At 46.4% G+C, this 15,788-nt stretch overlaps 1 protein-coding gene across 4 annotated transcripts in view; it reads right to left on the bottom strand.

The window, feature by feature from the left end:
* The window catches only part of GPSM1 (G protein signaling modulator 1), a 150,897-nt gene that overhangs the window by 101,868 nt on the left and 33,241 nt on the right, over window positions 1–15,788 (bottom strand). The window contains exon 1 of one of the 4 annotated variants that reach the window (XM_030535613.1): window positions 278–484. The exons of the other annotated variants lie outside the window; for them this stretch is intronic. The gene's annotated coding sequence lies outside the window, so the exon portion shown is untranslated. Of the gene's footprint in view, window positions 1–277; window positions 485–15,788 lie in introns of those variants that run through there. 4 annotated transcript variants of the gene reach the window in all.

The raw sequence follows: 15,788 nt of genomic DNA on the forward strand, positions 1-15,788 counted from the left end.
ATAAACGTGTGATGCAAACCACAGACTGCCCCTACGCAGACAGAAGGCCCGACACTCTGAAGGCAAGGGAGATCCAGAATAGATTTTAAAGATTAAAGGCAAATTTTTCAAAAGTTTGATTGAAAGTCAATGGGATTTAGGCTCCTAAGTGCCTAAATCCCTTTTGAAAGGGACTTCTGCTCTTAGGTGACGACTTAGGAACTTTTGAAAATTTTACCCTAAGTGTGAGGACGCGAGGAAGGGGAATTGTACAAAACGCTCCATACAGAATAACCACCTGATCAAGGGTTGTTAGACACATGAACTGGAGAAGCAGCTGATTTCCCCTTTCATAGGGCAGTTGGAGCGATCCGTTCGTCTTCCCTTCCCGACAGTCAGAAGTTTAGGGTGGCCTCGGGCATGGGGTGGTATCTCGGACCATCTTGGCTAATAGCCATTGATGGACCTATCCTTTATCTCATTCTTCACCGAACCCAGTTACACTTTTGGCCATCAACATCCCACGGCAGTGAGTTCCACAGTTTAACTTGCCATTGTGTGGAAAAAGTACTTCCCCTTGTTTGTATTAAACCTGATGCCTATTTAAAAAAAAAAATGAACACACTTCAGACTCCTGTTGAAATAAGAAAACAACAGCACTCCGCACATCGTAGGCACCTTCCATTCAAGGCTCTCAAAAGCTTTCCCCCTCATTACATTTAGCCTCCACACCCCTGTGACACACCCTCTTCATGCTAGAGACAGAGAAACCGAGGCACAAAGGCTGAGTGACTGGCTCAGAGTAGCACAGAGAGTCTGTGGCAGAGCCAGGCTCAGAACCTAGGTCTCCTGACACCTATTCTTGTGCTTTAGCCACAAGTCCATCCTTTCGAACAGCTCTCTGAACCGGCTTCAGTTAGCATATGTAACTAGCCCAGGTGCTAAAGGGTTCCTGGCCTATACGAATTAGGAGTGCCCATCACTGTCACCAAGGGAACCAGGGGCTATTTCCCGACCTGCTCTCACCATCTGCCAGTATGACCAGCTCCTCATTCCACTGCACAGCAAAGTTGTGTTGCTTCTCTTCCTCTCCAAGCAGCACCTGATGTACTTCCTGGCTATAAAAAAATGATTAATCATGTTTTTATGGCAGTGCCTAAGGGCCAGCCAAGACTGGAGCCCCTGGTGCCAGGCACTGGACAAACAGAGTGGTTGACGGTCCTCACTAAAGCTTGCAATTAAACAGACAGGGTAGACCCAGGGTGAGGGAAGGGGTAGAACACACCAGCCAAGCCAGCAACGTGATGGGAACAAACATGTTAGTGCCACAATTGTTTTTGTTTTCTGGGGTGGACTTAGTCAGGAGGGGATCAGCAAAAAGGGAAGGGAAATGGGGTGAGGAGGACAGGTTTGGAGTGATGTTGAACTGAAGAGACGGTGAAACGAGAGGCAGGGAAAAGAACAGGGCTGGAGCAAATATCAGGCGTCAGCTGGGACTGCGGGTCTCGGCCGCTTTGAAAAATCAAGCCCCGTGTGTCTGAGACGAGGGTAATCCAAAATTACATGCCACCTTTGAAAATGCTGGCTTGAGTGATTCGGCTAGTATTACACACAGGGTCAATGTGGGATTGTTAGGATGAGAATCCAGGCCTGATCTCCTGGTTCCCAGGCCCCACACACACTCAGAGTCACCGCAGGAGAGCAATGAATGGGTGTGGTTTTCTTTAAGGGAGTGCATACCTCATCCACCCTAAATTGATGCCTATGCCGCTTTCCCAAAGGATAACGCAGAGGCTAGCCTGGTTGCTGCACATTTTTAACAAATCCCACAGAAATCTGGCAAGCACTACAAACTTTGGACTGTATAGAGAATTTCTTGGCTTATAAGCCACAGTTCCCTGGGCCTGTTTTTCATTAACTTCTCGGCCGTCAGTTTTTCCACAGGCATGCTCTACACATTAGCACTAGGGCCCACCTTTCATCTCATGTGCTTCTTGACAACTCTTATTACTTAACACACATGGTCAACAGCCCATCAGAGCACAGGGAACCCGGCAAAAGAGCAGTGAAAGAGGTATTTCCTCCCAAGGCAACCTATTCCACACAAACAGCCTTGCAGCTCTGTCTGCGTTACAGCTGAAGCCAGGCATCTTATAACCGTGCTTACACTTTGTAAAAAGATGACTATATTTTGAAAAAAGAAAGAAAAGTTTTAATTAAAAATATTCAATGACACTTAAAATATTTTTAATGATAATTCTTTAATTTTTTTTGGTCAAAAACCAAAATATTTAGGCCAAAATGGTTTATGGATTTATTTATTGTGAACATTTCATTTTGGTCAAAAAGGCATTTTCCATTGACTACAAAGCTTAGATGGCACATATTTAGGGTCAATACCTGTCGTGATTTGGGCTCCCATTAAGGTTTGCCTGATCAGTGTGCCCACCCCATTCTGGTTCCCCCCAAAACACAAACAAAGCCAGTGTTACACCCCGGTGCGAGATAATCTTGTAGCATGCTTTGGCCAGCACAGATCCCAGCTGTCAGAGAAACCATGAGGTGTTTAAACACAATTGTCGCTAACATCTCTACAGCCTCTAATGTTGACAGTGCCGGGCTGGTTTGTAGCTCACAACGTTCTTTGTACAACTCATAATCAACCTGTGGAACTCACAGCTGCAAGGTACTATTCAGGGAAGTATCTTAGCAAGACTCATAAGGAATTGATACTTCCACGAAGAAAAATAGCATAAGCAACAGCCCTCGCCAGAGGAACATTAACAAGGGTGTTCAAGCCTCAAGCAAGCCGTATTGCACAATCGCCCAGGTGTATTTTGGGGGTTCTCTCTATTTCGTCTGCAGCAGGTGGATAGGTCAATATCAAGAATAGGATACAGGCCATTACTTCGAGTAGGACAGTTGCTACAGTGAGCTACTGTTTGCTGAGATTAGTCATTTAAAAGATTATTTACAGTTCTGCGCAACAATGCTGAGATAAAGCAATAAGCCTCCTACAAGGGATTAACCCAGGACACACATTTAAAAGACTTTCACAGCTGAGAAGCGTCTTTACATTTCCTGAAAGACAGAGCCGAGGCTAGGTTCCAGGATGGTAGTTTTGACAGGTTCACTATTCAAACATCTAACCTCTCAACCCCATGGGATTTCCAGGCAAGATAGGAAGATAAACTGTCCAGACAATCATCGCAGCACCATGGAGTCATTAAGAGCTACCAAAGGAATAGCAAGCCGTCAAGTGCAGAGTGCAAGACTTTTGCGCGCGTACTTTTCTATGATATTTACTGCAAAAAATAACCCCCCTGCTCTGAGTTCATGCTGAGGAAGCAAAACGGCCCAATTACAGGTTTCCTTGCCAAGTCGGCTCACGCAGCACTGAATTGTCTAATACACGGCAGAGTTTCACAGAGACAGAAATTTTATTTTCCTACTTCAGAATACCAAGAGCAATTGCTAGGCATGGCTGAGGTATATGACCCCCACACAAACTAGTCCGGGGATAGATTGCACCAGTGGTACAAATGCCAATCTTCTGCTTTAGATTTCCATACTGCCTCGATTCTTATAGCAACCCTCGTCGGCTCCATCAAGCTTTTACAAAACGCTTGCAAACACGGCTAATTAATGCTCACAAGACAGGTAGATACTGGTAGGTAACATTATCCCCATTCTACAGAGGGGGGAAAGTGAGGCCCAGCATTTAAGGGGCATGCTAGAAGGCTCTTTGACTGCTTAGTGGTGATTATTTCTTTGAACCAAACACTTAGTTCGCCCAACCTGCATTAAAAATAGAAATTTGTGATGCTGTCAATTTTGCACAAGAAAAGAGAACAAAAAATGAAACCAGCGGGAGGCAACAGAACCAGGGTTCGATAGTGGCGATAGTGGGGTAGGGCAGGATTGGAGGTCAGGACTCCGGGGCTCTGCCACTGGTTCACCATGTGACTTCTGGTAACTACACATGCGTCAGTTTACCTTATCTGTAAATAACGGGGATATTACCTACCTACCTGAGAAAGATAAAGCAGATCATTAGCACAAGAGAGTCATTATTTGCATTATGTTGGCATCTGGTGGCTCCAGTCATGGAGCAGGACTCGGTGTAGCCAGGTGATGTACAAACAAAGCACCAACCCACAGTCCCTGGCCCAATGACCTCACTGTCTAAGATGAGACAATGAGGTAAGACAGTGGGGGGGAGCACAAAGAAACAACAAGGCAACACTGGTGAGCATGATCAGCAGTGTCCTCAGCACATCAGCTGCCTGACCACAGAGTTTTTTGTAGGCCCCAGGGCAGAGGAGAGTTTTAGGGAGGGATCTGAAGGAGCTCAAGGAGGTGGCTTGGTGGCTGTTTGCAGGGAGCGCCTCCACGTATGGGTGGCAGAACAGAAAGCACAAAGGTGCTTGCCTCTTAATTTAAGAAATGGGCTCCGAAGGCCGGCACCACTGGCAGAGAGGAGACGGGAACTGACGTTGCAAAAGCACTTGAGAGATGACAGGGAGGGTGGAGACAGAGGAACAGAGCAGTGTATCTACGAAAACTAGCTAGTGCATAAAAAGATGAACCTGAGCCACTCTCTCTCCAGGTGCAGACAGGGCTCTTTTCCCCTCCCTTCCCCTTGTCTTTTTCAATGCTTCGGACAGAACTCATTTCCCCCTACGGTTAATTCATGCTGTGGCACTCTCTCACCCAAACGTCATCAGCCCCAAATCCAGGAAAAACCTAGGAGTTTGCCGTTCATCGACAAGAGTCCTGCACAGCCACCAGAAAGAGGTCACTGATTTGGGCCAGAAAAGTAAAACTGGCCTCTCTTCGTCTGAGGAACTGAAACACGCAAAACCAACCCTTCCAGGGCTTTAGCGACAGTAATTCTAGCCAGCAATTGAGAAAACTGGAGACACACCACTGAATTCTCCCAAAAATAATAAAACTGATCTCTGCAAGCCCTAATGAGCAGGCCAGTCTCTCTCATGCACCCCCACCCCCAAAGAATGTCCTTGGCTAGCATATTCTGTCACAAGGCTGCAGTTCTCTGTATAGTGTTTGGAAAAGAACTGAACAAAGCGTTTATTACAACTTGCTCCTTCTTTAACGTGATGACTCCCATTTGATCTGCTTTTGCTGATTTCCATGTGGTTAGAATGGTATTTTACTGAGGCACTACTTTTAAAAATAAAATATGATAGCTGATTGCCAGAAGTGTGATTGGCTTGTCTGAGCAGCTTCCTGGGCAAATGAAGGACATGACATTCCTAAAACAATTTAGGCCAATTTCTCAGATTTTTGGGCTGCTAATTTACTCCAAACCAACATAGTTATAGCAGAACAAAAAACTTTGAGAAGACAAGGCACAAGACAGACAGAACAGGAAAAAGGTGTTTCAATGTCCCAGATACTGACATTTTAGAAATGTTACTGATAATGCAGCTTATGAAACATCTTCCCCCCTCTATCCTGCAGCTTTAAAATTTCTAGCTTGTCTGCAAAGGCAGCTGCCATTTTTGCAAGGCAGACTGGCTGCAAGATGTCACACACACTGTGCTCTCACTCAGACGTTTCTTTGTTCTTTCTTGTTCTGTTGTTTGCCTGTAATTTGACATCCAAGTTGCTGAGGCCAAGAGTACGTGACCGCTCTTTGGCTGGGAAAACACAGAATTCATTTGTCTGGAGTCAGACAAGCCAGGGGCAGAGAGGAGATGAAAGGATTTGTAGAAAGTTTGACTGCTGCACCATTGCATAGGGGTTCCCTGGTTTGGGATTGTAGAAGGATGGATTGTAACGCTGGTGGACAGACGTCCGTCCCCATTGCCACAGCAAAGAGGCCATGGAAAGAATGGTCAATCGCCTGAACGTGTGACCTCTGAAGATAGGGCAACCAGACAGCAAATGTGAAAAATCGGGACGGGGAGGGGGTGGGGGGTAATAGGAGCCTATATAACAAAAAGCCCCAAAAATCGGGACTGTCCCTATAAAATTGGGACATCTGGTCACTCTATTGGAAGATCCAGACTGAGGTCTGGGAGCACGAAGAAACTTGCTCCACTGGTGCCTTCACTGTTCCTCCCTTGTAGAGGAAGAGAGCTCCCCACCGGCACTCGGAGCCCTACCAACCTGTTTTAAAACGGGGCACTGCACACCCGACCTACAGAGGCCCAGGGTAACCCTTGCTGCAGGTTGGATGTTCAAGGGCTTGTTCCAGACTATTCACGCTGCACACCCAACCACCTGCATGGCTGCTGCCTGTCGGAGATGGACAACATCAGTGCCGACCAAGCAGAACTGTGCTGCTTGCTCATCAGAAAGCCCAGCCAGCCCTTCCCATTGTCAGCTAATCCTATTGGCCTGGTAACCTCACTGGGCAGTCCTGTCAATACAGCCCCTTCTCCCAACAGGAGGATTTGCTTCAGCTGGCTTTGCATTCTGATCAGACCAACCCAGAGCGCTTAACCAGCCAATACCCCAGGCTGAGAAAAACTACTGCAGGCAGAGCTGCAAAACATGTGTTCTCAGGCGACAAAGTTTGAGAAGCGGGGCTTCCCGGTTGCCTCACCAGCGTCACTGATTTGGGGGCGACTTTGTCACATGCTTGTGATTGCAGGAAATACAACGAGTTTCATTAACCCTCATTTCTTCCCTGCAAGTAGAAATGCAATACCCCTGCTCTACAGGTGGGGATCCTGGCTGAGCCGAGAATCAAACCCAAATCAGAGCTACTCTAACTGCAAGGGAAAGATAGTTCTGTGGTTAATCTGGGTTTGATATGGGAGTCCCTCTGTGAGCCTGGCCAAGTCCCTTAGCTCCGCATTTGGAAAACACAGATAATTCAGTGTAGGGGTGCGGTGAAAATTCATGAAGTGTGTGAGGAGCCCAGACACGACAGTGTGCTACAAAGCGACAGCATGGCCTAGTGGAGAGAGCACAGGACTGGGACTCAGAAGACCTGCTTTCTACTCCTGACTCTGCCATGGGCCTATTGGGTGTCCTTGGGGAAACCACTTCACACCTTCATGCCTCAGTTTACCTAGTGGAAAATTATACTGACCTCCTTTATGAAGCGCTTTGAGATCTACTGATGAGCGGTGCTACAGAAGAGCTAGAGATGATTATCATACAGTGAAGCAGGCCACAGAAATACTGACACAGAGCAAGAGGACACAATTCTGTCTTTATTGTGGGACAAGGTAGTGCGACACTTATTTGTTCTGCGCATATTCAAAAGGGAAAGCAGCTGCAACATTTCTGTGTTGTTCTCAACAAAACCAAAACCAGTACAATTCAAGGCATAAATGGGGCATACTTTTAGCATCATTTGCTAAATTCTTTAAGTTCTAAGCAAGATTTTGGCAGCTGCTGCTATTTCACCAAATGGGAATTGGGTGTCTAATTCTCCATTGTGCCTTGGAAAATATCCCCCAAGTTCATAAACAACAGTCTGACTGGCGGGTAACCAGAGAAAATGGCAGTACGGTAGCTGGGAGAAAGAAAAGCAGCAGCAGTTACTTCTCAGGCTGGGTAAGATTTCTAAAATAATACAATCAGACAGATAGACAGACAGCTAGAATTCTCTCTCTCCAGCTGACACACTCTCACGATCTCCCTTCTCTCTGTCTCTCACTGCTTGGTGGCCCCCCAACTCCTTAATAACAAAGCAAGAAAACACCCCGGAACAGCTCATTGAATGGTTTACCTCAACTCCAGCACAAACATTTGATTGAAACTACTGTAAAATGCCCAGATTGATGTGGCTATTTTACTTGGGTTAGGAAGTCCCCCTGAGTTTCAGGGCAACACCAATCCTGCTTTAAGCTGTTTTCAATGGAAATAAAAAGGAATTACACCATCTGTCTTCAACCCATGTCTAGAGATCACGCCTGGAAAGCTGTGCAGAGAAACCAGCCTTTCAAAAATAAGCTTCCTTTGCTGTATTTTGCACTGTAAGGGCCCAGTTTTGCATTTTCAGCATCCCAAACTCCCACTGGTTCCAAAGGCAGTTTGTGGTTTGCCAAAAATGCAGGATCATTAGAACTCGTCTCTACCATTATTATTATTATTCATAATAATTTGGAGTGGTTCCTTCTATGTCTTAGGTAGGCACTTTCCCAATACCTGCTCCAAAAAGCTCACAGTCAAAAAACAGAGGCCAGGGAAAGGGGAATAACAATAGGCTACTTATATGCAAATCAACTGGATTCATTATAAGCAGCACCACAGGGATGAATCTTTGAGAGACGTAAATGTGGAGAGGGTTACACCTTACCCTGTTACATACATTAGGGAAGTTTCACTAGCCAATGGCACAAGCCACACGCTGCTGTAGGACCCAGCGGTAGGTTTCTAAGTAAGACATCGCAAACGAGCCAAATCCTGAGATTCTTACTCACATAAAACTTCAGCTGGCTTCAAGACTGACCTTCCCCAAGGATCCCGTTTGCCCCAGTATAGAGCACATAAAAGCTGAGTGCACCAGTTCCTCTAATCCTATGGAGCATGAATAATTATAATCAGGGAGCAGATCACATTCCAAACAGCAGGCTCATCAAAAAGAGATGAAACTTTTAAAATTATGTAAATAACTTATTTAAAACAAACAAACCAACCCACCCTCAAACAATCCAAGCTTAGAAAAAACCTAACTGTAACAAAACACCCACCTACTTCTTCCAAGGGCAACATCCATCACTCTCATTTTATATTGGCCAGAGGTGAAATCTGTTCTGCTGCTGAACCTAATTTGTAAACTTCATACACATAAACACAATCGCATACGCTTTCTGGGTGCTTTGCTAATGTTACCATAGGAACTACTCAGGCACAAGGGGGTCACGGCTCCCAAATGCATGCAGCCTTTAATTAAAATCTGTTTGTCCTTGAACTGGCTGCTTTGCTGAATGTCTGACTTGCCTAATTACCATCAATGCTCCATTTGGGACTTACTAAAAAGAGAGGGCGATAAAAAGGCTTTGTCCCTGCCGCACACAGGGCAAATGAAACCCCTTTGCTGCTGTGTGAAGGGATGAGATTTGCAGGGCTGATTATTATGGGGAATACAATGTGGCCCCCACAATCACTGGTCCTTGGACACCCTAAAGTCTCTGTATTCTGTGGGAGCATTCGCATGCGGTTGCTCCAATTTCAAAGCCAAAAAAACCAAATGTTGCACACTGCGTCCTCCAGCTCCTGGAGTCGCAGGGCGTCGTGGAAATCAGATCAGGACATGCCCGTGAGTTTGGATCAGAGGAAAGGGGCCCTCAGAGAAGGTCATGCTGGCAAGGAGCTATTTGCTTGGGCTAAATGGGTTGGGATTTCAGCAGAGTGGGAACAGCACAGACTCACAAGAAGGATGCGGGTAGGAAAGATGGCAGTAGCACTGCCAAGCCTGGTGAGTTCAAAGTGTAACAAAGCACCAAGAGCTAAGATTGGGGGGAGAGAGAGCTCAGTGGTTTGAGCATTGGCCTGTTAAACCCAGGGTTAGGCGTTCAATCCTTGAGGGGACCATTTAGAGAACTAGGGTTTAAAAAACAAACAAGCCTAGGGATTTGTCCTGCTTTGAGCAGAGGGTTGGACTAGATGATCTCCCAAGGTCCCTTCCAACTCTGACATTCTATGATTCCTTGGTTTTAGTCCTGGCTCTGCCACTGATTCACCAGGTCACCTCACAGAAAGCCTGTGGACAGTGTCTCTCTCAGGTTACCCATCTGTAAAAGTGGCCTAATGCTGCTTATATATCTGCCTGGATGCCATGTGGCTTAATGAACACTTGTAAAGTGTTGTGACATCCGGAGTGATAGACATTCAAGTGATCCCCACAGCGGCTCTCAGCTTGGAGCATGGTTTGTTTTTTTTAAACATTCACAGCATAGAAAAAGCCACAACGGCTGGTGAGTTTGGTGTGGGGAAGATCGTGGCATGCTTACGACACTGGCCAAAGACATGGGTTCAAGTCTCTGCTCCACCACAAACTTCCTGTGTGATCTTGGGTAAGCCAGGCTTGATCCACACTTAAACCTGATCCCACGCAGTCAGGCCCACCAGGGGGGATGAAAAAAACCCACATGCCCTAGTGACACAGCTCTGCTGACAAACCCCCCAGAGTAGACGCAGCTCGGCCAACAGAAGATGCTTGTCAGCAGAGCTAATGTTTGGGGAGGCGGTGTTCCTACACTGGCGGGAAAAACTCCTGCTGCTGGCATACACAGTGTCTCCACTAGGGAGCAATGCCAGCATAGATGCTGTAGTGTAGACATAGCCTGTTACTCAGCCTCTCTGTGCCTCAGTTCCCCACCTGTCATTGGGGATAATAGCACCGTCCTACCACACAGGAGTGTTGTGAGGACAGATCCATTAAGAGCTGTGATTAGTGCTCAGGCACTGCACTCATGGGGGCCATACAAGTACCATAGACAGTGAGGAGAAAAGAGGACTGGTGCATCATTCTTGACAGCCACCCTCCAAGGACAAAAAATGCAGACGAGTAAGTTAGAGCCTCTATTCCTCACACGCAGAAGACAAGAGGCCCTGACCCTCTTTTTCCGCAAGTTGTGCATCTTCTGCACAGAGCCAAAGGCCCAGCCCCGAGCCCACCAGCAGCAAGAGACAATGGAGCAAAGAGCCGCACTGGATAGTTTTGCAGATGGCTTTTTCTGCTCAGACCACTGCCAGGAGCTGGGGCTTCAGAGGTGCCATGGGCAGCTTCAGTTCCACCCAACGCAGTCAACGCTTTGCAGCCTCGCTCTGTGTGCTTGGTGGATTCTGATGGTCAATCCTTTGGCCTCTGAGAGAGACTGAGCCAGGGACACACTGCTTGTTCCCCTCTGTGCTACCCCTGCACCAGAGAAGGGGAGAAGGATTCTACTGGTTTCATCTCTGCAGCCCCAGAAAAACAAATTTTGCTTTTTTTTTTTTGGTCTTAGGGCACCAGAAAAACAAATTTCCACCCTGATCACTGAAACCCAGCAACCAAACAAAGATCCTTTCTCCATCCACCTTCTCTCAGCTTTGCTTCATGCAGGGTAACAGAAAGAGCCACGGAGTCGTCCACATACGGTGGCTATAGAAGAGGAACGGCAAGTTGTAAGCGGGCCATGCACTGTGCCTCACGGAGCAGAAGGTCCATTCTCTCTGAGCTGGGTTCTCCTCTGGCTGCGGACCGTGAATCACAGCGCTATCCGCGCCAGCCCGTTCCAGCCAGAAAAGTTGGTCTCATGCTGCCAAAAGAGTTTCCTCTCATGGGCCAACACAGCTTGGCGTTCCGCAGGAGAGACGCCTCTTTGAGCCAGCGCCCACCTCCAGCTGCTGCCAATGTGCTTTCCACACGTCTCAAGAAAGTTGTAGATCAATAAAAAACGTGCAAGGGTTGGAGAATCCCATGGAAGACCCCCTGACCACCTTTTCTATTTGCTCACCCCCCTGGGCTACACGGGAGCCCCAGCCTTTCCTTCTTCCAAGACTCGAGGGTTTTCCCCGGGAGAGGCCCAGGAAGACCGTCAGGTCTGCGTAGCCTAGAGAGACAGTCGCTGCTCACTACTCAGTGCAGCTAAAGAGGGTTCAATCCCTGCTGAGCCAGCAAATCACTGATGACACACAGTGAACAAGCTGATGAGCGTGGGCACAGCCATATGGTATTATTAAAACAGAAAATTCTGCACATTAGCTGCTATTTTTGTTTCCCAGACCAAGATGCTATAACTTGTGAATTCATTTCCCCTCACACCCCTGCTAAGCTCCTAGCTAACGGCACAGTAACCCCCGCCCCATTATGGGTTTCAGCAGGGGTAGGAAACAATCAGACACTTCGAGGCAGCCTCTGCTTATAGGTACGGCCCTCCTTTAGGTCATACAGAAATGCACATGGCTCTAGAACAGCAGCATTTCCAGCTATCAAGAAGCACCAAAGAGCCACATATCAGACTTGTAAATGCAGGAAAAGACACCTGAATCAACACACGGACACATTAATGAACAACAAATGGATTAAATTACACAGACTGTTCTCCCTACCAGCTTACCTGGCTCTCACCAACGTACCCTCTGAGTGCTTCACAGATAGCAGGGGATTTATCTTCAGTGCACTCCTGGGAGGCTGGGCAGGGCCGTTAGCCCCATTTCAGAGAGAGGGAACAGAGGCATGGACAGATTAAGTGATTTGCCCATCGTCATGCAGGGAGTCTGTGGTAGAGCCAGGAAATCACCTCAAGTCCCAGTCCTCAATAGAACTACAAGACTATCCTTCCTCCTCGCTTGCCTTGTTTAAAGAACACTCTCTTTGTGAGGAAGGAGGAGAGAGAGCAGAGCAGAGGGAGGTTAGGTGTAGCCTTGAACAGCAAGATGGCCCAGATTCATTCATCACCATCACCTAAAAACTAACGATGATTTATATCAAATATATCTTTTTACTGCCTTGTAACTTAACCAAAGGACCAAAGAGCCTAAACAGCCCTTCACATAAACCATGGGAGCAAACACAATGGCTCCAAAAGAGAAAATACTTTCACACTATACGAGAATGTACCAGAGCTGGTGTGAGAGCTAGAACATCCTCTTTGGTACAATGGCTACATCTGGATGAAGCAAGCGCAGCACAAAGGGTCATTGGGGCCATTGGTGGTCACACTACCACAACTCCCATCACAACAGTGCTATAGTTGGGCTTTTCCACATATCAGATCTAAATATCTGACTAATTAAGGCCACATTCACTTATAACATTTTCTTGTTCCCCAAAATGGCATATGGAGGGATGCATGGATTTGATTTAAAACAAACCAGTGAATAAATGTTACTGAATTAAATGTCAAGAGAAAATATGAAAATACTGTACCAAAGTTCTATAGATTTAAGCAACAGGACAGGACAAGGTATGGCATAGGCAGGTGCAACAGAACCTCAGATTTATCAACTGACCAGTCAACCACACACCTCACTAGGAACTGGAAGTACACAATCAACAGCAAAGACCAAAAAAAAAAAAGCAAATACAGAACAGTGCTGAGGTAAACGCAAACTACTAAACCTTGTTTAGGCTGTAAACTCCTCAGGTTGGGCTGCCTGGATTTTAGACCCAGCATGTTGCAAATGCCTGGCAAACAACCACCACCACAGCACTTCAGGAAAGGAAAAAGTCTCACCGAAGCTGCAGGGGAAATTTGGATAAATGCAGTGCAGTCTCCTGGCCCTCTTTGCAACCAGCCTTGAATAATAATAGTTTGATAACACTTTATTATTAAACCAATCAAGTTACCAGGGGTTTCACAACCGTAAATGAATAACGCTTTGCATTTCCAAACAGCTTCCACCCGAGGATCCCAAAGCTCTTTAAAATCATTAGAGAACCGAGCCTAACATCATCTCGCTTTACAGATGGGGAAACTAAGGCACAGAGCTGTGCTCTGCCTTCACTGAGTTGGTAGCAGAACCAGGCATAGAACTGCCAGCTGTCCCAACTCTCCAACTGAAGGGTAAGTCTCAAGTCCACTCTCGGCAGACTCATTTAGGTGGGTAACTGGGAGGACCTGTTGGATGCGCAGCTCTTTTAAAAGTCTGTCCCTCATTCAAAACCTCCACTTTGCCTGTTGGGTGCTGCTTAGTTTGGCATGCCTCATTCATAATGCATACCTAGCAGCCACCACGTCTGTCTTGCAATTCCGAAAAAACCCATGTCACACACTGAGCTAGGACGGGAGTCAGTTCTCTTAAATACCAGCTCTCGCTGCAGTGAGAAAACTCACACATGGAGACAACACAGTGCTAGGATAGTGACATATTAACCCTTTCCTTTTCCCTGACTCAGGTCTGTGCATTTCTCTAGCGGATCAATTGCACAGCTTACTCCAGGGGTAGGCAACCTATGGCACGCGGGCCAAAGACGCCATGCAAGCTGATTTCCAGTGACACTCACATTGCCCAAGTCCTGGCCAGAGCCCCCGGGGGGCTCTGCATTTTAGTTTAATTTTAAATGAAACTTCTTAAACATTTTAAAAACCTTATTTACTTGACAAACAATAGTTTAGTTATATATTATAGAAAGAGACCTTCTAAAAATGAAGAGTGAATAAATGAAGACTCAGCACACCACTTCTGAAAGACTGTCGACCTCTGGCTTACTCCAGACAGAGCTAATGTGGTTATAAAGCAAGAATCATGATTAACAGAGCAAGGGAAACATACACACTGGGAATATGAGGACTACAAAACTTTTCTGAGGAACTAGTATTTGTTCCTGTTAATGTGATTTTATGGCTTCAGCGTGATAAACTCAAACACCACATTGAAATGTGTCGAATTTTATATGAAAGTAAATATTTCACAGCATCGGTTATGGGCTTGTACAAATCCTTCCTTCTCTAAACAACCACAGAGCAAAGTTCTAAAGTGCCTTAACGTGCCCAGATATTCACTGGTTTGTCTAATTATAGCTGAATTAGCAATGCAAGTGGCAGCACACCTTTAAAGAAACTAATCAGGCAGGAAATTATATGCCATCAGTAATTTGCTCCCTCGGCTTCCAAACGTTTCTTGCACAAGAAGAGCAGTAACTATTCGTGACCAATTACCAGGCTCAGATAAGAGACGCGCTAACTCTCAGGCTGTGTCGTGTTCAGCTACATTGGCTCATGATGGATGAAGATCACATGCCACAAAATGGACAAAATGGCACTTAGATCTCTCATGCCAAACTACACACGAGTCACAATGAAAGGTCACCACTGAGGGAATGAGTGTGCGGTTTCTTCCCTTTGTTCTTCTGTAAAAAAGAAGCCCAGAATGTTCCCCCCACCCCCTCTACAGAACATTTTTTTTTCCTGTTGGCTTTTTGCATTAGAAAATCAGGTCCTGTTTACCCTGGAGAACTCTGGCAGCTGGAGGATTGCTGAGCATCCCATTCCAGCTCTGTTTTAATTCTGTCCCTTGCATGGATGCACTATGCTAGTCTTTAATTACATGATCACATTCTATTTTTTGCTACACGCATGGTCACGGGCATCTGAACCCTTCAGATTCACAGCACAGACCACTTCTTTTTGAACTAATCGGCAGCTACTTGCAAAGGTAGGCTACTTTCCTCTACATCAGTGGTTTTCAACTTTTTTCCATTTGCAGACTCCTAAAATATTTCAAAGGGAGGAACAAAGACTGCTTTGGAAATCTTAGACATAGTCTGTGGACCCCCAGGGGTCTGCAGACCACAGCTGAAAACCACTGTTCTGCATGGACCAGCCCCTAGAAGAGGACACGACCCAGACTTTAAACACTATCTCTGAGACAGGCGTGCAATGCAGATTCCTGGGTTCGATTCCTGGCTGAGGGTGCAGAGTGAGTGCAATCTAGTACTTTGAACAGTCATGAGAAATAAAGCGGACAGACTGCAGTGGGCTAGCACTCGAGCCAACTCTCTCGTCATTATTAGCACTAATTAGGTTCCCCCGGAAAAAGCCTAATTGGATAGAGGTGTATCTGAAACCAGGCCAGATTGGGGGTGGGGAGTCAATGAGCCCATTAACAGGCAAGCTGTGTACATGGGCATGGGAAGGAGTGTTCAGTGGGGGAAAAAGGCTAGGAAAGCCACCTTTCCTACCCCACTCCCTTTTGGGGAAGTGATTAGAAAGCTGAGATACCGTGTAAAGGTAATTGCTGTGTAGTGGTGGAAAGATTAAGACCCTGTAAATAAACAACACAGTGGTGTTGCCAAGGAAGAATCGAGGATCCCCAAGGGCACCCCCCTGATCCATAGCTCAGAGTCATTACCAGCACTTCTGAACACAGCCCACCGATAAGGTGGAGGAGCTGGC

This window comes from Gopherus evgoodei, chromosome 16, assembly GCF_007399415.2.
Source record: "Gopherus evgoodei ecotype Sinaloan lineage chromosome 16, rGopEvg1_v1.p, whole genome shotgun sequence".
Lineage (NCBI taxonomy): Eukaryota > Metazoa > Chordata > Testudines > Testudinidae > Gopherus > Gopherus evgoodei.